This window comes from Balaenoptera borealis (assembly GCF_965194805.1).
Source record: "Balaenoptera borealis genome assembly, chromosome: 3".
Classification (NCBI taxonomy): Eukaryota; Metazoa; Chordata; class Mammalia; order Artiodactyla; family Balaenopteridae; genus Balaenoptera; species Balaenoptera borealis.
Window position 1 is genome coordinate 15,942,374 of NC_138866.1, and position 23,651 is coordinate 15,966,024.

At 40.7% G+C, this 23,651-nt stretch overlaps 1 long non-coding RNA gene across 1 annotated transcript in view; it reads left to right on the forward strand.

Annotated features, from left to right (window-relative positions):
- Nucleotides 1–15,337, forward strand: part of LOC309624958 — a 92,093-nt gene extending 76,756 nt beyond the window's left edge. Inside the window, exon 2 of the long non-coding RNA XR_014242266.1 lies at nucleotides 9,524–15,337. This is a non-coding gene — a long non-coding RNA (uncharacterized lncRNA). The remainder of the gene's footprint in view (nucleotides 1–9,523) is intronic.
- Nucleotides 15,338–23,651: the final 8,314 nt, after the last annotated feature.

Here is a 23,651-nt window from a genome sequence, read left to right on the forward strand (position 1 = left end):
ATATCGAGAGCCCAGATTCTTTTTTTTCTTTTTAAACTTTTTGTGTTTATTTATTTATTTATTTATTTATGGCTGTGTTGGGTCTTCGTTTCTGTGCGAGGGCTTTCTCTAGTTGTGGCAAGCGGGGGCCACTCTTCATCACGGCGCACGGGCCTCTCACTGTCGCGGCCTCTCTTGTTGCGGAGCACAGGCTCCAGACGCGCAGGCTCAGTAGTTGTGGCTCACGGGCCCAGTTGCTCCACGGCATGTGGGATCTTCCCAGACCAAGGCTCGAACCCGTGTCCCCTGCATTGGCAGGCAGATTCTCAACCGCTGCGCCACCAGGGAAGCCTGAGAGCTCAGATTCTTTCTGCAGTTTATAGACTTCCGTTTGTTGAACTTCAATTTTAAATGTATTTAGATGTTAAATTATGATTTCAAAAGGACAAAAGCATGAATCTCATGAAAATGTAAAATGAACACGTGTCAACATTTTATTTAACTCATTTAAATTGATGAGTGAACCAATGGATATTAAAAGTGGTTCCAAGGGCATTTGAGAAGTCATATATATATATATGTTTTATATATATATATATATATATATAATATGATATATCTTATTATATATAAGTATATACACACTCAAAAGGATAATATTGCTAAGTTAGAGTCAAAATCTCACGGAGCAATTAACAAGACCATTGGGGTTTTCTGTTTCACTGGCCAAAAATTATTTGCATATCTATTTGCAAAAATCTACAAGCTAACTTTGGCCCCATGGAGATATAAAGTAACCAGTTAATAGAAAGTTAAGCTTAGGACTGCACAGAAACAATGGCCAGTAATCTCTTTTGCTTATTTCCAAGTTTAGGATTTTTTTTTCTGAGCATCTCTCTTCCATCTTCAAAGAATATTCTTGATCACACAGAGGCTGGTCTCTGATGTTTGGCCTGATTATTTACAAAGATACAGCAAACATGTTAATTAACCATACAGGTCTGTTCGAGTTTGCTTTGCAAATCCAGAGCTGTATCGTGTTGAGCATCTACTAATGCCTGAGAATTAACTCTGACTGGACATCTCCCTAATGAATTTCAGATTGGTCTATTAAAGGCCCATATTATTTAGTTTTCTATCCAAGGGCTAGAAAACCAAGACCCTCCATCAGATTTCACTTGCAGTTACTATAAATTTGGATGAATTCCTCTCTTTGAGCTCTCCCAAATTTGCTAAGGTCGCTGGCTTGCCTGGCAGTGACTTTCCTTACACCTCTGTGGTTAGGGCCCTCTATGCAGGTTCTGGGCCAGTTTTCTGGGGAGGATTATGAAGGCATGGGCTCCACATAGGAAGTCAATCCTTGTTCCTTAATATAAGCTTGCTACACCTCATTTAAAAAGCGTCAGTCACAAATATGACACTTTACTTAAGGCCTGGTTGTACGGTCTATTTGTCCAATTATATCCTGGAAAAAGGAGGATGGATTCATATGGAATGTATGCAAATTTCTGTATTGCCATGAAAAGCAGAGAGACTTGGTAAAAGTTTGGGTTTCTGAATTTTGACGGGCCAATAAGGATCGAACACCATTTAAAAATATTTCATTTCAGTTTACAGAAGCAGAGTCTGCGAAACTGAAGATCAGCAATGGCTTAAGAAAAAAGAGAAAGGGCTTCCTCATATATCCATAGAAATCAAACAGAGGCAGAATAAAGCTGGCCAGCACTACTGTATTGTCCATCTGGATTTCCCTAAAGCTCTTTTGATGTCAAGTGTTAGCTCCCTGCCTTGCAACTCTAGGGGCACTGTTCACAGAGATGCCACCTGGGGCTGTGCCACGTGGCAGCTTCTGCTAATCAGATCCAGAGAGCTTAACGTGAGTGTTTTGGCTCTTTCACAGAAAAGTCAGGAAGGAGGTGAGAGAGGAAGAGACAAAGCACGTTTCTCACAACTCTAATCCCTACATAGCGGGACATAGGAGATGAAATTTCATAGGGTTCCTGATTGTGCCTGAGTAATAAAGAAATACACAATAAAAAGTGTTTTACTTCTTTTTTCTTCTTTAATAGCTTCATGTTCTGCTGCTGGTAAGGCTGCTGCAGAATCTTACAGAGAAAGAGCTCTAGAAAAATCCACTTAGCTCAACTTTGCCAGTACATTGCCAAAGTTGAATCCCTGTAAAGTCAAATGACCACTTACCCAGTGGAAGCAGGGTATTTGTTTCTGTTCACTTTATTTTTCGTGAACTTCCAGGAATCAAAACTCGTATGAGATTTATTTCCCAAGTCTAAAGCACTATCAAAATGTAAAAGTCCATTTAAAGAAAAGAAATACAGACATGGTAATAGAAACTCAGTTGACAAGTGGAATTTACTAGAGTGGAAGACGATATTGCTGGTGCAAAGTGTGGTCACCCTCAATGTCAGGGCCAAGAGTGGCATTTCCTAAGTACACTGTCTGCACAAGTATTCACTCAAATTCACTGGGTTTTGCTATTTCTCATATACCAGTTTTTCCTGGTCTATTTACTTTGTGTTTACATATGGAATAAGCTCACCCTACTTTATACAGTAGGCTGCTTTTAAGCTTGTGGTGTTCAGTGAAATATAGGGTTGACATTAGTGTTTACAGACACGCTATACAGTCTGGGGCTTCATTTTCTCATACATTTATGGTTTTTGTGACCTGCTTCATATCAGTGTTCACAAATATCAACCTATGTCTTTTTATCTATGTGACTTTATACATTTTATTTTATTTATTTATTTATTTTAAATTATTTATTTATTTATTTATTTATTGTTATTTATGGCTGTGTTGGGTCTTCGTTTCTGTGCGAGGGCTTTCTCTCGTTGAGGCAAGTGGGGGCCACTCTTCATTGCGGTGCGCGGGCCTCTCACTATCGCGGCCTCTCTTGTTGCGGAGCACAGGCTCCAGATGCGCAGGCTCAGTAGTTGTGGCTCATGGGCCTTGTCGCTCCGCGACATGTGGGATCTGCCCAGACCAGGGCTCGAACCCGTGTGCCCTGCATTGGCAGGCAGATTCTCAACCACTGCACCACCAGGGAAGCCCTACATTTTATTTTAAGGTCAGTAAGAAATCCTTTTGGCTTGTAGTACATGGTATTCTGCATTTAAATAAACAGAACTCTTTTTGCCCATGGAAAACCACATTAACAATGCTTCCAACACAACTACAAAAAAGGTACAGTGCTTCTATTTTGTTCTCCCCGAGATCTCCATATAGAACTGAAGTAATTCTTATACATTGGTGTCTTATATGATGTCAAAATATAAAATATTCGGGTTAGGTTTCCTATTTGTTTGCCACTACAAAAGAAACCAAAAGAAACCCCAGCAGCCCTAAAACCCTGTCTTTTTTGAGGTACATATGGCATAGTGAATAACAAGAACAAACTCTTCCGACACACAGTCTACTGGTGAAAAAAAGACTCCATCCAAACAGGAGTTGCACAATTAGCTTCCACTTGGAAACCTCTCTGCACGCAGTTTTCACCTCCCACATCTGAGAAGGACAGATGATAAAGACTTCCAACCCACTGCCAAGCTAGGGAAGCATTCAATCTCTGCTGGTTCCACCCTAATTAAATGCAGACTTTACGTAAACCGTAACCCAGACTTTTTATGAATTCAAAGTACGCTGGCTTCTTATTCTTGTCAGGTGGCAAAACTAAACCACGACAGATGAGTTTCTGAGCATTTGCTGATCATTCATCTACAAAACATAATAGTTTGATTCTTTCACTTAGGGCTATTTACAGAAACAGAAGTTGATTAATTGAAGCGCCAGCCCTGGGTAAATTCTCATTCTCTCTCTCTGTCCTGAATCCACTCTTAATGTATCTCAAGGAAATCATCATTAATAATACACTACCAAAGGAGGAATACTGTGACTCATTCCCTCTAAAGAAATTATGATTTCATTAATCTCAAGTATATATTTCTTTGACTCTATTTTATCTTTGTTAAACATGTACTTGCATATAGAGATTACGGAGTTCCAAATATATGGATGTGTCTATACTTAAAAGTTTCATGAAACATGAAGGTAATAATAATAGTAGTAATACTCCCAACATTTATTTAATGCCAAGTATGCATAAATACTTTAGATTTGTTATTTCAAATCCTAACAACAACTCTGATAAATAAGCCTTCTTATCCCCATTTTATAGACTAGGAAATGAAGACACAGAAAGATTAAGTGATGTGTCCATGGTCACAGCAGTACTAAATGACAGGGTCAGGATTTAATCCCAAATATAACTGGCTGCAAAGCTTGTGCTCTTAATCACTGTCTATGTTATACTGTGGATGAATCCAGTTAGACCACAGAGGGGTGGGTTGATGAATTGATGGCAGGCCTATTAACTGTATTTGGATCTCCTATTATTTTCAGAAACACCTTCTGACTCAACCCTGTTCCCCACTACCACCTTTATGGGGAACAGCAAAGCCCTCCAATCTTGAACCATGTTTGTCTCACCCCCAACCAGCTCCAAGTTCCAGCATCTAAAAGCATGACCTTGGAAGCCATAAACATGGGAGCTGTCACTACACTTCCCCGTTCTGTAAAATGACAGAGAGGAATCTAAGTCCTTCTGGCTTATTCTTCTACTGATGAGCATTGGTTCTTCCTAACCAGTGTAAACTTCTAATTCCACAAAGGCTGAGCAAGAACTCCCAGAGTCCCCCGTGGCTCACAAAACACCACATTGGCTTGGACTCAGGCCGTCAGTAAAATCCTCTGAGGAATTCTGCCTGTGGCAAGCCGGTCCCTCAGACTTTTACAAGGTTGCTCAGGGGACCAGGGAACCTCAAGGGATGGCTGCAGGTCTCCCTTTCCTTCCTTGATCCGTTAACACAATACACAGCAAAGTGTGGTAGGTCCTGCCCAGCAAGGCAGGAGGGAAACAAATCAGAGAGAGTTCTTCAGGATTTTGTTGTAGGAGAATTTTTTCTTTCTATCGGGCTGCTAGGCATGTACTGAAGACCTCATTCTGACATCTCTTCCAGGAAGACAGACATCTCTTCCACATGATGTGGAAGAAAACATACCTGAGTGAGTCAGGAAATCAGTCTGCCTCTTATTAGCCTTGTAGCCTTGGGTTCATTGCTTTACCCTCAGAGCCTCAGTTTCCTCATCTGCCAGATGGGTTCCAACCTGGCAACCTGAGGCCCATTCATGTCCTATGTAATATGTGCTCTGTCATGGGATGATGGTGGTGTCCTGCTCCCAGGCCAGCCTATAGGCAAGAGGTCTTTTATTTCTGAAAACATAAAGTTACTTGGCAGATTTTTCAGAACTTTTGACTTCAGACTCTGAACCTGCTCATATTTATGCATAAGTTCTATGAAATCCACATTGTAGCATCTGCCTATGCTGCCTATTTTCTGGTTAGGAGATTGGGCCAAATTTTTATCCTCTGTAGCTCCCTGGTATATTTAGCAATAAGTGTGGCTTTATCAAGCTTTCAGGAATAAAGCAATGCCACCGTTTAATTTAGCATTTAATTACAGTAGCCTTACTGACTGATAAGTTGCTGGGTGTTGCCCAAGTAAACTGAGTGGAAAATGTCTGCTACTGTTTTGCCTTGGATTTCAAAGTTTATTTCCTTGTGAGATGTTTCATTTAGCTTCATTCTCACCACTGGGGTTTGAAAGGGCACACAGTGTGAGAAATAAGAGTGGTGTAAAAATACAGGTCTCCATATATGCCAGAATCAGTTCCTGGGCCATATGCTTCCCTGACTTAATTCTGTGCCTCTGATTCTTCAGCTGAGTCAGCCTCTTGGGTCCCCTATGTGTATTAGTTTCCTGTGGATGTCATAACGAAATACTATAGACTTAGTGGCTTAAAACAACACAAATGTATTATTTTACATATCTGGAGGTTAGAAATCCAAAATGAGTCTTATGAGGCTAAAATCAAAGTCAGCAGGGCACCACTCCTTCTTTTTTCAGCTTCTAGAAGCAGCCTGCATTCCTTGACTCATGGCCCCTTTCTCTATCGTCAAAGAGCGTCACTCCAACCTCTGTTTCCTTCATCATACATCCTTTTCTCACTCTTATCCTCCTGCCTCCCTTTTATAAAGACCCTTATAATTATATCAGACCCTACCAGATAATTCAGGATAATCTCCTCATCTCATGATCTTTATTTATCTCAACTGCAAAGTCTCTTTTGCTATTAAGGTAACATATTTACATGTTCTAGGGATTAGGATGTGGACATCTTTGGGGATGGGACCTTATTCTTTCTACCATACCTCCTGTGTCTCTCTGATTCACCACTCTTATTCGGGATTGCTGAAGATTTGTCCTCTAGCAGACCCTTATCCCTCTATAACTTCAAACTCCCCAACTGCCCATTTTCTTCTTTGACTAGTTTATCTTGGCAGAGGAGAGAGTAGTTGTCATATCAGTTGTCATGACAACACAACACGGTAGGTACTACTATAATACTCATTTTACATGTAATGAAAGTTATACACAAAGACCCTTACTTGGAACCTCACAACTGGTTGGTGATAGAGTTGGGATTTGAAGCCAAGAGTCTGTGCTTTAACTGCTGAGGATACTGCCTCTCTGTCGATTACAGTTACTTCCACTGTCTCAAAAATGTTTGTAGCCTTTGTCCTAGAGTAAGAGATATCCCAACTCCATTCAGCATTAACCCTTGGCTCTGGCTTTCATCTGTTTGCACCTCCTCTGGGACCTTGGACCATCATTTTTTATTGTTGTTGTCATTGATTTCCTAATCACCTTGATCTCATCCTCTTCAACTTACAAATGTGCTCATCCAAAAAATATCTTCTCCAAAAGCGCTCCTGCTTTTTCTTTGTTTCACCTGATGTCAGTCTTTGACTTCACCATATTCCTTGGAAGAATGATCCATAAGTGTCATTTCTTTACTTTGTTCCTTAGCTTGCTACAATCTAGTTTATGCAAAAAAGTTTCCGCCTTTCAGAATGCCACCATGTTGGATCACACATTCCATCTTGGAGCCTTTTCCTTTTTGTCTTTCCAGAATACTGCAATCTTTTAGTTCTCCTCCTAGTGGTTAGTCAGTTCCATGATTGGCTTCCTCTCCTCTCATGGATCTTTTCTATCTCTTTTCTTAATTTCACCCTCCCCCGAGGATGCAGCCATCACCCCAGACTTGAGAACTTTCTCAAGTTCGATTTCCAGTGCTGAACTTGAGTTATGTATACCACCAGCCTGCTGCATATCTTCCCCTGAAGTCCTGCCAGCCATTCAGATACAGTGTGTGAAAATGTGAGCTCGTTCATTCAGTGGGATTGCTTGAATGTTTCCCACATGCCAAGTCCTATGTTGTGAATGAGATGCAGACTTCAAGAAGTCTAATAGGAGAGAGGGATATGGCACACCATTGTTATGCAGTTTGGCATGATCAGTAGTAGAGAGATGTGTTTAAGAGTGCAAGGGGAGCACACAGGAGGGTCCTTACTGCACCTGAGCAGAGATGTGGAGGAGAGGTATTAGTCCACAGGGTAATGGGGAAGTTGAGGGGTGGAGGGGTAGGAAAGAATGGTCCATGCAGAGGAGACTCTATAGAGCACGGCACAGAGTTGAGTATAGGAACTATCTGGTCCCTATCCCTACACAAGGGAACATGCCAGGAGTCAGTTTCCCCTTCCTGCCCAACTTAATATAACATCAAGTTCTCAGTGGTGCTTAGGGACCTGCGTGAATGCGTGTGGGTGTGGGGGAGGGATGTGTCACACCGTGAGGCTGGGTGTCCACCTCACCTCTCTCGGGACCAGTGTTCCCAGATGAGTCCTTTCCCCTCTTCTGTCATTGGACTGGAAAGCACTTCAAGCTAAGACAGGCCTTATTCATCTCTGGGTCCCCCCACCCTCCCCAGTACCAGCTACGCAATAAGTGCTTAGTAAGTGTCTCTGGGATAAATGAATGAATAATCAAGCGGAGGTCGTAACTACTCGCCTCTGGGGCATTGTAAGACCTCATTAGTTAATGTGTGCAAAGAATTGTATGAGTCTTAACTATTAACATTATTTTATCTGCCATGTGCCTATGGCTTACTTTCTGTGTCTGATGTGGCATTTGGGCCTGGAACAGATTTCCCTGATGTGCACTCCTGGATTGTATAATCTGGGCTGAGGAGGTGCTGGAGGGCAGCATAAGGGATGCGTGTCACAGAGCACCTGCCGAGGAGCATTCCTTGGCCAAGACAGCTGTCTTCCTACAGCTTCAGGGACAAGGAATGGCTTGGAATCTCACCCTCAAGGAAGGACAGAGGATATATTGCTGTTTCCTTGTTTGATTTGCCATTTTCCGAGTTGGGAGAAGAACACATCAATGTCTGTCTTTATTATTCAGGACTTTATTAGGAGGGAAGTAACTTCAGGACTCATGTGACTTTTTCCTCTGCCTTCTAAATGTATCCAGCCTGATTCTTTTTCTACTCCGCCAATTCCCTAAATGAGAAATGCTTGGAAACCAGCCCAGAAAAACACAAAGCAGTCAAAAAGTCATAGAATAAATACGCTGTGGTGACCTGGACTTTTCATGTCATGGATGGGAGAAACAGTTTTTTCTCCATTCATTAAGAAATCACTGTATTATAATGCAGAGTTAACTTTGTTTTCCAAATCCCTAATGGTGATATGATCCTGAAGAGGAGGAGTTTGGGGTGTGTGTGTGTGTGTGTGTGTGTGTGTGTGTGTGTGTGTGTGTATGTTGAGATCATATCACTGAGTGGGTCTGGAAATTGGTCTCTTGAATTTTTATTAAACTTCCCCAATTTGGGGGGGAGGAAAACATTCTTAACAGTATATGTTATCTTTTAACATGCTGTCTCTCTCTCTCTCTCTCACACACACACACACACACATACACACAACACTGCTTATAAACTCATTGGGATAATAAGATCTATATATGGAAAAGCTAATAGTACAAGACCATGATATTAATTAGCAGATGATTGGCATGGCTAAGTAGTGCTGGGGATTTTATTCACAGTATCATGGGAATCACACAAAAGGCTGCCTGGGCAACAGGACAACTTCCTCATGGAAGTTCCTGAAACTATGCCTACTTCCTTCTCTGCAGTTACATTGGCTCTCACCCAATACCTGCCTTCTTGGACTCTCATCCAGGCTTAACCCTCATCGGTACTGGTAACTGACATCTGGACTCTTGGTGGATACCCTCAGTTATGCCAGTTTGTATTACATACATTTGGATTACACCTTTATATTTGTGCAGTCACCAGGGTCTGCAAACTCAATTGTCTACAGGGCCCAGCATGTAACATAACCGACCGAGTCTCCTGGGTCAGGAGAAAGAACGTTTTGGTAAAGTGAAATGTGCTTGACTCGAGGAAGAGGGCAGCTTCTTTTAGATTCCGGCTGATCAAAGCTCAACAATGTGAGACAAACAATGAGAATTCAAGCCCAGTTTTGCCCATGCACCATCGATTTCACAAATCAGTTATTTATGCAAATCTTCTCAGTTTAAAAACATTGGCATCTAAGTGCATTTTTAAGGAAACATTGTGTAAACCAAACAAAACACATCCTGGAAATGCTACCTGCTGGCCTCCAGTTTGCAACCTCTTATACTCAGCGCGTGGAGATGTAAAGTCTAGTAGCCCAAATGGAAGAGGGATACATGAAAAGTCTCTTACATTGAAACCACTAAGAAAGAACTCAGTGGATGTAATTAGGAGACAACAACATGAACACGGTCCTTGAAAAGGCTCTTTCCTCAAATATGAAGATTGGCCTAGCTGCCTCTGATATCGCTCAGTTCCTGAAGACATCCAACGTGCCCTTCTAGCACCAGACGATTGTTCCTTGCAGGATTCTCTACACACAGAACCAGAGATTTGAGCAGTGAAGTCATCACTAGGTTGTAAAGCAGGGGAAGCAAGCAGTACACAGAAATTTCAGAATATTGCGTGAAAGCGACAATATTTTCAGAGAGGTCTGGGGAACGTTTCAAAAAGACAAAGAACCCACCAGACTAAAGCGCGCTCTGCCCAGAATAGGGGCTTCACATGTCAAGGTGAGGGTGGACCAAGATGAAACCTCATTTAACGGTGGGCTTGTGACTGCTGCCGACCTAACCTGCAGCATGTGAGGCTGGGGCTCTTCACTCTGGAAAATCTCTTCTTCCTATGCCATTGCCTCATTATAGTCTAGGTTTACGTCACCATTTTGGAAGAATTTCCACTGAAATATTATATATTTCTGATTTGAGGCATTTTTTTAAAGACAGTGAACTCTTCTGATTTTTGAACCAAACTCAGAACGTGGACGGTCCCGCCGCGCTTCTGGGCACACGGAAAGCAGTATTATTGCCAGAGGACCTGGACACATCCCCGCCCTGGTGGTCATGAGTCCCTGAAGCTGATTTCTCCCAAATATTTTTGACAATTCCATAAAACTCAGCTTATCAAAATATGAGCCCTGAAGCTGTCCTTCTGGCAAAGTATGTCACTAGCATAAATTATGTGAAAACCTTAGTTTGAATGAAATAATTTGCCTTTCAGACATTCTTTCCTATTTTTGCATGTCAAAAGCAATTTACAACTTTTTGCACAATCTATGCAACTGATTTGTTTAGTGAGATATATTAATGATAGTGTTCACTTTAAGACTGATTTTATTTTGAGGTAAAGGATAGCCCTTGACCTTAGAGGACTAACTTTGTTGAGATGTCACTTCTGAGTCAAATTAAATGAGTCATAATGTATTTATTCAATGAATCTTCCTAGCCAGATGTTATTCTATTATTCTTTGATTCTCTCTCCTCTCTCTCTCTCCCTCTCCCATTCTCCTATGTTAATTTCAGTATCACATGACGATTTTAACTAAACTGTGATCTTAGACAAAGAATTTAGCTGTGGCTAACTTAAGCAGAAGGGGATTTGGCTGATGTTCATTTAAAAAGCAGATTATAGGTCCACAAATGCTTACCCCATTCCTGCCAGAAAGCAGTCTCTCTCCCTGCCTGGCATTAAATGTCAGGAAGCAGAACATACACCAGATGAAAATAAGAGGAAAACCCAAGGCTAAGAGCTTTAAAATAGAGGTAAAAATGAAACAACTTCTTTGCACAGCACATTTTCCCCCTAAATGATGGACAGTCACCCTCATCTTTGGCAATGCTCCAGGGGTCTCTAGATGGATTGCTAAAGATGCAGAGGAAATTTTATGATGGTTCTATCTCTGTTGTCAGGCTTTATAGTCAATCTCGCATCAAGATATATAATCTTGCATCACGAGATATTATATATCCCTACACACTGGAACCTCCTGGAAGGTAGGAATAAAAAAGTGCTCTAGTGTAGCAGTCCCCAACCTTTTGGTCACCAGGGACTGGTTTCGTGGAAGACAATTTTTCCATGGACGGGTGGGGAGGGGGTGGGGCGCTGGTGGTTCAGGAAGTAACGCGAGCTAAGGGGAGCGATGGGGGGCGGCAGATGAAGCTTCGCTCGCTTGCCCACTGCTCCCCTCCTGCTGTGCCGCCCGGTCCCTAACAGGGGGATTGGGGACCCCTGCTTTAGTGATTTCTTCAGCACGAAGAGCATAGAGTCAAGGTTCCATACAGTTTTACTGAATCACTTGATGGGTATAAAGCAAAGGCCCCAGTATTGAGAAATCTGAGGCTATATGCTCTCCATTTTGCTAGGTCATGTAGGGAGATCCTCTCCCTAAACTCCCTCACCCATCACCTGTCAGTCACGTTTCCCAGGAGCTTCTCAGTATATGTTCACTTATTGCCATTTGAGGCAGTCATGTCTCTCAAAATCCCACTCCCCGGGATGCCAACACCCCTCACCCTTCTAGCAGGTGCCACACTCACCCCCTGGTGACCAGCCTGGGCCCACAGGGTGGCTCCATTGCCTGGTGGTCTCTGGGAGGGAGGGAATGGCCTTCTCTCCACCTCAATGAGACGAGCCCACGTTAGAATCAGACAGAAGTGGGTCCAAAACTCAAATCTGCTACTTAGTGATTTGGGGCAGGTTACTGTATCTCTTTAAGCCTCAGTTTACCCAGCTGTAAAAATGGGTCAGTAGTAGCCCTGAAGAGGTAGTGTGTGTATGAGAATTAAATGAGAAACTTATGTAGAGCATTTAGCAGGATGACGGGCCCATGTGATAAGCATTCAATAAATATTAACCATGAAAATTATTATCCACAGCTATTGATGTCCCTAGAGTTATTATAAACAATCCCACAGTAATAATTTTTCTCCTAAACACCTCAGTCTTATTCTATAGGTACTGACTATTTATGGTGACATTTGTTCCACTTCACATGGGGTTCTGTGTCTCCTGGTGAGGCCAATGGGCATATGGGAGGAAGCTTGAGAATTCCCTTTTGTTTGTATATTTATTTTCTTACTACCCAAACACTCATTTGTTTTGTTTTGTTTTTTGATGTAAAGGCATAATGAGCACTCCTGCTACTACTTAAAATATGGGCAAGAAAAAATATTTTTCCAATATCTAAGCCAGCCAAACACATTTTTTGGTGGTGTATCTTGCCCCAGTGGCTTTTCCTGATTAAAAGGCTCATGGCTTGTAGTGAAAGGCCGCATCTGCCCATATTGCAGTGATTAGCATATAAATGCTCATCTCTGTCATGCGTGTGTATAATTGTGAAATATGCTACCAGCCAAGTAGGACCATGCAGTAGACTGGGGTGCAGAATATTACAGCATCCTATAGTAATGTAACAGTTATGGTTGAATGATCTTTTTAATGGAAGCAGGTATAATAATTTCCCCCAAATATTGTCAGGATAAACTTTCTTAGACTTGATCAAGAGTCAGAAAGAGATGCTTTTGCTGGCACATGTGGACAGTCTAAGCCATTTTCCCTACTAGTATTCATATACTTTATGCATTTACCCTTTAAAAATTGTACCTATTCAAATAGAAAATAATTTGGATATTTTTGACTGAATTAACTGATCAAATGAGTAACAATTTGAGAACTTCCTTTTGAAATCTAGATTTTTGACATCTAAAGAGGCACTGACTTGCATCTTGCTCTCAAAGTCAGTAATCCTAAATAGCGTCAGCCTAGAAATTTTGGATGATGTCTCATCTCTCACGCAGCCAAAATTATTGTGAAGGTGGGTTCTGTCTTATTCACTGTTGCATCTTCAGTGCCTGGGACTTTTTAATTAACCACTCATTGAAAGGATTCATGGCTTAGTGAACATTTTGAGGTAAGTGCTGTTTATCTTTGATTACCTTTCTTTCCCCTCCGTACCCACCACCATGAGCCCATGAGCTTGAGGTTCCCTGACAAGTATCACTGTGCCACTCCCTCACTTTTACTCAGCTGTTCCCATCTATTTATAGCATCACACTCACCAAGGTGCCTGTGCCATGGAGACTTGCAATTAACATGGAGCAGAGACCTTAAGATGAAAGGATGAAAATCTGATTGGTAAAATTTCAAGCATCAGCCAGCCTGATATGTAGGTACCTGATAATGGTTTTGGGCATTGGTGCCTTCCTAGAGCCCTAAAATCACACACATTTGTGATCACCCAGTCACTATATGCCTAAGATTGCCCAGTTCTGTTCACAAAACAGGTGAATTAAACAGCCCAAATGCACTACCATTTTCAAATAACTATCTTCAACTATGGACAGAATTGGATGTTTTGATGTTATGGAGGCATGAGCTGACCTGCATATTTTTATGTACAACCTCTTTTACATATCTGAATCTAGGTTGCTTCTTAATGAAGGGTCTCATTTCTATTAACAGTGTTAGTTCATGGTAGTATTTGGACAGCATGAAGCATTTATTAATTCTCTGTAGATGCTACTAATGGTTGAACCAAGATAAACTATGCTACCATTTTTATATTTGCAGTAATTTATTTTGAATATATGTACTATATATTTTTAAATAAAAATATCTTAGAATTAGATTCTGCCATGAGTAATACAGATTCCTAGAAGAGTGGCTTAAATAGAAGTTTGTTTCTCTCTTACATAAAAGAAGCCTAGAGACAGTATTACAGAGCTAGTTTGGTATCTCCATGAAATCACCTATGATCCAGACTTGTGTTAGCTCGCTGTTCTATCTAGCATGAAGCTCCCATACTCATGGTTTAAGATGGCTGCTATAGATCCAGCCATCACAAACTCATTCTATGCATCAGAATGAAGGGTGGAAGAATGGTGCAAGTTCTCACTTAAGAATACTTCTGGAGTGTCCCAACATGATTTACAATTAAGTCTCATTGACCAGAACTCAGTTATACACCAAATTAATTGATGTCCACACCATGCTTCAGATAAGTCTGGGAAATGTGTTTTCAGCTGTGCAGCAGTGTTCTCAGCTAGAAATACAGATTGCACTACAAAAGAGAAACGTTATTGTGTAATGCATTCATTTTTCTATTGCTGTGTAACACATTACCACAAATTTAGTAGCCTAAACAAATACCCATTTATTATTGCACAGTTTCTGTGGGTCAGGAGTCCAGGCATGGCTTAGCTGGGTTCTCTATCTGGGTTCCCACAGGGCTGAAATCAAGGTGTTGACTGGGCTTCATTCTCATCTGGAGTCTCAACGAGGGGAGGATCTGCTTCAAACTCTCTCAGGTTGTCAGCAGAATTCTTTCCTTACAACTACAGATCCATGGCTGTTTGCCTCTTCAAGCTGGCAACACAGAAAGAGTCTCTGCTGCTTCGAGTTTCTAACTTCAGGGAAAACTTATCCTCTTTTCAAGGCCTCACCTGATTAGTTCAGGCCCACGCAAGATAATCTCCCCTTTGACTAACTCAAAATCACTGATCAGGGACTTAATGATCTGAAAAATTCCTTTCTCTCTGCCACATTCTGTTGATTAGAAGCAAGCCACAGGTCTTGTCTGCACTCAAGGAGAAGGATTATACATGGACTGACTCACTGGGGATCACCCTAGGATGTGTCCACCACAGATATGCAACTAGTGACCTTTGCTACATACTTGTATATGATTGTTCTTTTTCTGCTACAATCTTCTGTTAAATAATGGCATGTCAGACCCAAAAAAGAAATGCCTGAGAAATTACCTGATGTATTTATGCAGGGTGTTTCAGCAACTCATTGCTGCCTAAGCAAAATTTAGCAACTGCCAGTTAAATTAATGCATATCATTTATTCAAGGTAGTAATTTATTTGATAATTTCAAGTTTGTAGTATTTTATAAAATGGTTTACTTTTTCTAGTTTTTTACTTCATAATGAAATTAAGAAGTATTTTGCTTAATCTAAGTGTACATTATATAAGTGCTAAGTCATCATTCCATCAAAAAATTATAATTAGAAAAGTTCCTCAATATCAAAAGAATTTAAGAAACTCTAGCCTTTACAATACAGATGGATTCTTCAGTAGAAGTTAGGGTGGGTAGGAGTACAACTCTTTTCAGCAAAGGAAGTCTTTAATAACTATCTCATTTAAAGATGATTATTTAATACAATTACTATATCTGAAGAAATAAGTCAGTCATTAGAATAAATAGTGATATGTACTAGAAAATAAGTAACACATATACCCACAGGTATCCTGACTCATGTCTCTACTCAACAAGAACATGTAATAAAGAAAAGTAAAATGTACCTGAGATGTGAATATAGATATTTAAAAGTTTGGATATTAATGTTCGTGTGCTTAATCAATGGAGAAACTTTCTAAGAGGCTTTCCCCTTTGCTTTATAATTCTATTAGTCTTGATTATCTGGGGTTTTTTTTTTTTTTTTTTTTTGGCCTTAGGAGAGAAGTAATGGGAAGAAATGGACCACCAGAGGTGGAACCCCAAAGAGTGCCAAGAGATGACCTCTTAGGGAGGACAGAACAAATGCAAAAGAGAACCAGAAGTTCAAAACGTATAGAATTATGAGGCCAAATAACATGTGTCACTATAACCATCTTTATAAACTCTACACGCTTCACAAGTAATCATAATGATGATCTTGGATTATCAAAAGTACTGAACACCTTTTAAAAAGTTTCAAAAATGAACTTTTTCCCCCCAAATCTTTTCTACAAGGTTACAGTAAAGTGATGGCTATAAATTGCATGACAGAGGAGAAACATAATAGATCCTCAGTGATGTCAGTTATTGTCTATAACTAGCTATTATTACCTAAAACTATCATTATTGTTATGACTATTATTGTTATTTCTCAGCTTGCCTCAGCCTTGATAATCCTCAGTGTTAACCTCTTCCATTCTGTACCAGTGTATCCACGTTCCATTTCTAAGCCACAATTAACCCAGGAGTTTTGTAGCAGTTTTGGGTTCATAGTACCTCAGCAAGGTTCCCATCTTCTTATTTTCACAGATAAAAGACTTGCAGGTAGAATACTCTGGAAGTAGGGCCAAGCCACTTCAATTTCAAGAGCCTTTTGTGATCTCATTACTAAAGCTGCTTGGTGATTGAACACATTTTTCTAGGTATGGCACAGCTCCATGTGCAGACATACAATTCAACAAATAAGTGTGCAAGGACAATGGGTTGCCATGGAAGCCAATATCACAATGCCCAAAGTCATCTAACTCTATGACACTGATGCATTAATGAAATGTTTCAGCAGTTAGCATGCTCTGGGAGTGTGTGTGGGATGCAAGGCTCTGTATGTTCTCTTAACACTTAGCATAAGAATCTCACTTTAAGGTAGTTACCTTGTACATCATCATTTGAGATAAAATAAACATAGACATTTTCATTGTGCATCTTTTTTTTTAAAGAAAAAGAAAGCCGATATTGCAAATGCATTCCTTTATTGTTCTTGTTATATATCCTGTGGGTTTAAGAATAATGGTTCCATTAGGGTTTTATGTATCTCCTGAACCAGAGAATGGTCAATTATGGGCAACAATCGCTTTCCCCACACCTCCCTAATGGCTGGTGGCCGACACTGTAAATTAAGTAGAAAACATAGAACAAGCAGAAAATGTGGACCCCTGCTTTGCCTAATTTAAAAGGGGTTTCATAACATTAACCCTGTGTGGAGAGATTCCTACCAATTGCCATGGTACCGTAGGAATATGTGTAGAGTATGGATTTCAGTTTTGCGTGCTGCATTTTTTGACAGTCATTTACTATCTGGATGGTGACCAGGATAATGAAGGTTGTGGAAACCGTATTTAATAATTGAATGAGTGATTGAAGGGAATGAGATGATTTTGCTTGGAGAAAGGGACATTTGGGGAAGACAATAGCTGTCTTCAAATATATGAAGACTTGTGGAGAGGAGGTGACATGTTTTGTCTTAAGGGGTCCTAATGAGAGCCATGGTTAGAAATTACTGGTGTTCAGGTCCCATGCAAGAAGGAGCTTTAAAATAATTAGAGCTGTCCAACAAGGAAATCATCTACTCTTCAAAGAATTGTGTTCTTTTTTTAGAAATGTTCAAACAAACCCTGGTGAATGTGGTTGTAAACTGGTTTGTGGTGTAGCACGGTGACTTGGACTAGATGATATCTTGAGTTTCTTCTATCTCAGGATTCACCTGGTTTCCCCCATGTCTCTGTTGTTTTACTTTTGCTTCATCTCCTTTCATGGGAGGACCTTTGAGCAAAGAAATAGAGAGGGAATGACAATAACACTTCATTCATTCAGCAGTCATGATTGTGTGTCTGACATGTGAAAGCCACCTCCATGTGGGAGAAATGCATGAAGGCCCCAGATGCCTGTGTTTCTAGGTTGGTTCTACACCATGATACCGGAGGTTGTGTTTGTGCATTGCCTGATGGAAGAGAGATCAAATAAAAGAATAAATTAGGATGATACCAAATGGTTTCTTAGAGTGGTTCAGGCTAGGGGGGCTTTCGCTTCCTGCCATGTAGTATGGATTGGTTGGTAGCTGCAGCCAGGAGTCACCAGCTCTGTTTTATGACCCCCACTTGGGTTTAGTTTGGTGCACCTGGTTGACAGCATGCGTTACACAATCTTTTAAAAATTGTTGTTGCAAAGCATTTCAGAATGCATCCTTTTAGTTCTGGTAGCCTGATTTCAAACTTTGGGGGGTTTTAGGGGCAGATTTGTTTTAATCAGCAAGTTGATCCCAGCGTGCATTTCCTGCTGAGCTTCCATAATTGAAAGTGTCAGGGGTCACTTGTGAAAGAAGTTGGTAGAACCAAGCAGCTCTGTTCTGACGGTGAAGAGATTTGTTATTTAGGAACTACAGCTTCACATTTGGTGAAATCTCCATCTGTGGCCTCAGGCCAAGTGCTCTGTGAATACTCACCGGACTCACAGAACGTTAGTTGGCAGAAATGATTTGTTCAGAGGCTACTTCCGTAGCATGTTCAGATTCACTGACATATAATTGGCTTAGTAATTTTTCTATTTGGGCTCCATGGAGGCTCTCTCTCTGGAATGACGTGGCAATTAGAAAATGGGATTGTATTGTGTCTAACTTTGTGTTCCAGTTCTCATTTTTTTGGCTAACTATTGAAAATTGCCAGGCTTTCTAGGGGCATCACAAAAATTATTCTACAACATTTTCTTGAATTCATTTCAACTTTGAAAAAAACAATGTATTTTACACAGAACATTTCGGGAGATTGAGGAACTACAAAATATTAGTACAAATTAGACAATCCCTGGTCAGGTTTCAGAAGAAAAAAATGGATATTAATTGAGGGGTTATGTAGGAGAACTAAGTTGGACAGAAAGAAAGCATGAAAGAAACGAAATGTAACCCCATATTCCTACAACTGCTTTTGAATGGAAGAGAAGAGAGCCAAGAGAAATAGGTTGGTGTCTCTTGTGTCTGGTCATTCCGTTGGGAGAGGGAGTGAGGAGAAAGGCTGACTCCGCCCTCTCCACTCCTTTCAGCCACCTGCAGACCCCAGAAAGCCATAGTTACCGTGTGGGATCACACATTGGTCCCTGTCAAGAAGAAGGAAGTGTGGCAAAGGAAAAGCTCTGCAGTCCTGGGATATTTGAACCTATGCTGCATCTCTGACTCCAGTGGGGTGTTCTTTCTCCCTCTTCACTGCCAGGCTGTGTCTCTGTGGGTTGACTTTAGGCAGCTTGTGGTAGCTGTCCAAACCAAAGTCAGCTCATGTCGATCCCATTTCATTTACAGCTTTGTGTGAAGCCATTCCCTTCATTATTTTTGACACACAATCTTAAGATGAAACCCATATGTTTATTAATTCCAAGAGAAATCCAGTGGAAATCAGATCCGGGCAATTTATGACTCCTCAAACCCTAGAAAGATTACAGAAGTCTTTTAATAATAAAACACAATATGCAGCCATTCTAAAAATTTTTACTCACATATCTTCATAATCATAAATTATTTCATACCTAATTACAAATAGGCAGACTGAATAATTGTCTTCATTGAGGGATGTTTGACACTGAGAAAATATAGCCTGATTTTATAAACCTTTTAATGTTCAGACTATAAATACGTCACAGCTAAGGAGTACTGCAGCTTTAAATGTATTAAAGTCACTCTTGTGTAGCCAAACATAATGGGATTTTTAAATGAATTATATAACTAAAGTAGTTAACAAACAACTTTTTAAACTTTCAACATATGTAAAGCTATTTGAAACTGTCCATTTCATATTAAATGCCCCCAAATGTATTTCATTCTTAGTCGTTTGGCAAAAAAGTTATACTGGAGGAAGCTTTTTCAAGATATATATAGATATAATAGAAAGAAAATAGTTTGATAGGAACTTTAATACCTATTCTGCCCTCATATGTGCAAGGAATCACATCAATTAGGTCTTAGAGCACTATTTATGTTTGGGAGAGTTTTGAAGCAAAAGCAGTGCATATGCATTTAATTTAGTAAGAGGATTCTCCACGTGTATTCTGGTGCCTGGGAGATGGAGTACTGAACTTGTGAAAACATAAACTCTTCTGTTTGAGATCTCAGTTCACACTCTGAACTGGCTGATCCACCCTAGGAAGTAAGAGTTTGCACCTTTAGTCAGTCATTCATTCACTGCCCTATGTATCTTATTTCATAATTCTCGTGACAAATTGTAATGGCTGGTTTATATACATTTTCAGTTGATACTGAGATTCGTTCCAAAAATTCCAGCAGAGCAAAATTTTAACCTGTTTTGATCACCATTGTATCCTAGAAAATAATAGGAGTTTAAGGAATGTTGTTTGAAGGAAGGAAGGAACAAGCATTTATTGAAATCTTGCCTTTGAGAGTTTGGAAATATAAGGAGAAGAAAAGAGCACCTGCTTTCAAGGAACCTACTCTTTAGAAGATAGGATGTTCCATCAATTTGTGAATTTTAAAAGAAAAGCGTTGCTAATCAAAGCATGAGTTTCTGTTTTTGCTTTGGTGCTTAACAGGCAGTGACATGACTTCGTATAAGACGTACCAGAGGGTCTGGGGACAGCATTCTTGACCTGATGTCCCCGGAGTGTGTTGACCATTCTTGGGGCCAGATTCAACCATGTTAGGCAGAATGACCCTACCATCTTAAATTTATGGGAAACCACTGCTCTATAAAGTTCTACTGATAGTGGAGAGAATTTGCTGCCTCCATCTAAAGACAGACATTGTGTTAGCCATCTCCATCAAAACTTGGCAAGTGGCATGAGGGACTGTAAAAATGACCCTACTAGGGGATACAGTATCTGAGCCCTGGTCTCAGAACTGGAAGTTTTCTATCGAATTCACTGCAACTCCAATAACTACAGTCCCTGGTGTGTGTCCATCTAGTTAATGTACAGCTGACCCCTGAACAATGCAGGAGTTAGGTGCGCCAACCCTCTGCATAGTGGAAAATCCACGTATAATTTTCCAGTTGGCTGTCCAGCTCTGTGGTTCCTCCATATTTGTGGTGCCACATTCGCAGATTCAACCAACTGCAGATCATGCAGTACTGTCGTATTTACTACTGAAAAAAAAGAAAATCCGTGTATAATTGGACCCACGCGGTTCAAACCAGTGTTGTTCAAGGGTCAACGGTATTCCAAACCCAGACCAGGGCCTTGGTGATAATCTGTGTGGATTCTGGACCAGGCAAAAAGAAGTTGTTGAGTGTGGACAGTCCACATGTCTCAACTGTGACTCCAGTGAGCTAAAGAAATGAGCTACCACAGGAAGCAAAACCTTCTATATCACCAGGAATTTATTACAACAATTTGAAAAGAAAAATTTTCCCCCTTTCTGTAGCTTCTTTGATGATAGATTCTAAGTTAGGAGAGAATATAAGTGCGGGTAGGTAGTAAATATTTCTACAAAGTGGTTGATAGTTAAAACTCTCAACAAATGAAGGAAATTCTAACTGAAGCCAAAGAGAAAGACATGTTGTCTTTCTCACTCCGCCTGCCCCTTGTAGTTAAATAAAAACCAGATATTTCTTATTGGCCAATGGTATTTTCTTCTCAACATCAGCATCAGGAAATACACAACAGAGGTGGACTGAGTCTCAGGGTCCCACACTTTTCACTTCATCTTTCTGCTGTCACTTCTGGGAGTGTGGTTATGCTGAGAATAAAATTCATCCTTTGGCCCGGATGGTGGTGGGAAAGAGCGCTCCACTCAGCTATTTGAAATCCTAGGTTGTTATCGTGGATTAAGGAAACATTACAAAACAGAGCAGAGCTAAACAAGCAGGGAAGGTAGTACTGGATGAGATGGTTTTCTGCTGGTTTATTTCAAAGAAGGGCTCCACGGGGACCTTTCTTTATACAGGAGAATTCCGCTTAAAAATATGCACTTTTCCCTCCCATCAACTTTGCCCTGTTATCTCATCTACTCATTTCCAATAAAGTTGATTGCCTGCTGCTGCTACGCTTCAGAAAAAGCTAGAGACCTCTGTAGACTTCTCCTTTTGCCTTATTTATGATAGCAGGAGCCTAGACAGAAAGAGGCTGTAAGATTTATCAGTGAGAAGTCAAGAAGAGTTTATTTTAAGCCAGGAAGAATGCAAAAGTCTTTTTTTTTTTAAATTAAGAACTAAATATTTCCTTATTTTAAAACTCAGTGGATAAGAAGTGATGTGAATGGAATTCAGTGGGTCAGTAGAGGTGAGCACACCTGAAGAATATTGATACGCTGTACCAGCTATTATCATTTTTATATGTGTGTGCACACATACCCACTCAGAAAGAGAAGCATGTAAGTCATGACAGCAAGCACTCTCATAATAATTCTGAACCCTTGTTTGGGTCACAGAAAGCTCCTATGGGGTTGTACATTTGACCTGAAGATGATCACCCATATTTTTCCTAATTCATCATATATATACATCTTAAGCAAGAAAAAAGTCTGGCAGAGGAGAGGATGATTCTGTGCAATTGGGTTCCGTGGAAGGCCTCCATTGCTCTATAAAAACCCTGGGTCAAAAGATTTTGTGTGTTTCCTTTCTTTTCCATGTACATGGTGTGAAGGGCAATGTACTTCACTCTTCTCTGCCAAATCCTCATCCCTGTGAAAAAAAATCCCTGTCTCTAGGGCACACTGAGTCAGTCAAGCAAGCTTCCTTTACTCCACAGTATAGCATAGGGGTTAGGAGCGTGAAGTCTACACCCAGAGTGCTGGGTCCAAATCCCCGGCTTTGTCATTTCCTGGCAGCCAACCAGGAGCACCTGTAAGATGAGAGCTGATAATAGGTGTATCTGGAACAAAGCAAACACTACATGACTGATATTACTATCATGCATTCATTCATCCATTTTTAAAATCAATAAATATTCAGAGTGCCAGCAATGTTCAAGGCACTATGGTAGGACCTAGGTTCTACAGAGATTCTAATTTGGTGTGAGGAGACAATGTATAAAAAAGTAAATATATTTTTAAGATACTTTCAGATCATTATAAGTGCCAGTGATGCTATAGGTGTGATGAGAAGGAGGTCAAACTGGATAATTATAGAGAGTAAGTGGTGAGGTTTTCTTTGGATCAAGGTGCTGCTTGGGCCCCTTCCGAGGTCTTAGAAATTCAATGTGAAGTTGTGTACTCTTCTTTTCGAGGGGGCTCCTCATAAGCTGTGTATGTTTCACAAATCCTGGATATACCTCTACAGAGGAGGTGATAAATGAGGAATCACATTATTACAGTAAGAAGGGGTCGGCCATGTACAGACTCAGGGGAAGTGCCTTCCAGGTAGAGGGGTTCACATGTGCAAAGAGCTCAACAGACTCAAGCGGTGTCAAAGAGGTCAGGGGGGCCAGGGCCTAGTGAGGTGGGTAGGGGTCGGGTCCTGTAGGGACTTGTCCCCTAAGTAAGGCCTTTGGGTTCACTCTGGGTTGGGATTATGGGTTGAATTATGCCTCCCTCCCTGCCCCAAAGATATGTTGAAGTCCTAACCCTCAGTACCTAAGAATGTGCCCTCATTTGGAAGTAGAGTCTTTGCAGAGATGATTGAGTTAAAATGAGGATACTAGGTAGGCCAGAAGCCAAAATGACTTGCATCCTTATAAAAATAGGAAATTGGGACACAGAGACAGGAATGCGTGGATGGAAGATGAGAGAAGACAGAGGGAGGTCACCACATGAAGCTGGAGGATGGGAGTGATGCATCTACAAGCCATGGAACACCAAAAACTGCTGGCAAACCCTCAGAAGCTACAAGAGGCAAGGAAGGGATTCCCTACAGGTTTTAGGGGGAGTATGCATGGCCCTGTTGACACCTTGATTTCAGAC